At 51.0% G+C, this 1011-nt stretch overlaps 1 protein-coding gene across 1 annotated transcript in view; it reads left to right on the plus strand.

The window, feature by feature from the left end:
- LOC107117752 (transcription factor IIIB 90 kDa subunit-like) overlaps positions 1-1011 on the plus strand; it is a gene marked incomplete at its 5' end in the record, with an annotated part of 78874 nt that overhangs the window by 19059 nt on the left and 58804 nt on the right. The gene's annotated exons all lie outside the window — the stretch shown is intronic.

Genomic DNA, 1011 nt, shown 5'->3' on the forward strand with positions numbered 1-1011 from the left:
CTGCCCCCCCCCCCCAAGCACCAAGAATACAGAGCATCACTGCCCCAGACACAGTGTTCCATTTATACCTTGTGGCTAATAGCCCCTGATCGACCTCTGCATGTTAAAAACAAAAGAACAAAACAACCCCCCCACGATCTCCCCCACCATGTTATTTATATGCCTCACTTCTCTCCCAGCATAGGGCTAGGGTTGTCAGGCCCAGCTGGAGGGGTGTGCGGGGAGATAAAATGGGGGGCGTCATTACCAGCTCAGTGATGTTTCTTCCAGTGACTACCCAGAAGCAACAGTGGTAGCTCTAGGAAATGCAGGAAACTCTATGGTTTTACTATGGAGGATTCCCTACATCGACTGGGGGCTTGGCAGACCTAGTCAGGACCCAGAGTGGGTAGCAACAATAAATACAAAAATAATCATCTGTTAAATAGCGTGCATCATTAAAACAGATGAACAGATGAGCAAAATGCATTGCATGCAGAAAACAAAACACAGCTTCCAGGAAACACTTTTGTCACAAGGAGGAAAAAAATATAGGCATCAAAACGTACGTGTAGTAGGGTTGCCACCTCTGGGTTGGGAAAGACTTAGAGATTTTGGAGCCTGAGGAGCGGGAGGGGAGGAACATCAATGGGGTATAATGTCTGCCCTGCCCTGGGTAGCCCAGGCAAGCCCAAGCTCGTCAGATCTCGGAAGTTAAGCAGGGCCAACCCTGGCAAGTGGTTGGATGGGAGTCCTCCAAAGAATACCAGGGCTCAGGGCTCAGAGGCAGGCAATATCAAGCCACCTCTCTGCAACGTCCAAGCCCCAGTAGGGGTCGCCAGAAGTCACCATGACTTCCAGGTTCGCAAACACATACACATACACACAGAATACTCACCAAAAAGGGTGGGGGCATAATGCCATAGAGTTCATCTTCCAGAGTGGCCATTTTCTCCATTTTCTCCACCTGGGCCTCCATTAGGGCTGCCAACCCCCCCGGTAGGGTGGAATTCCCCCCGCCCCAGAGGCCCG

The sequence above is a fragment of the Gekko japonicus genome, unplaced genomic scaffold (genome assembly GCF_001447785.1).
Source record: "Gekko japonicus isolate JY-2015 unplaced genomic scaffold, Gekko_japonicus_V1.1 scaffold3461, whole genome shotgun sequence".
Classification (NCBI taxonomy): domain Eukaryota; kingdom Metazoa; phylum Chordata; class Lepidosauria; order Squamata; family Gekkonidae; genus Gekko; species Gekko japonicus.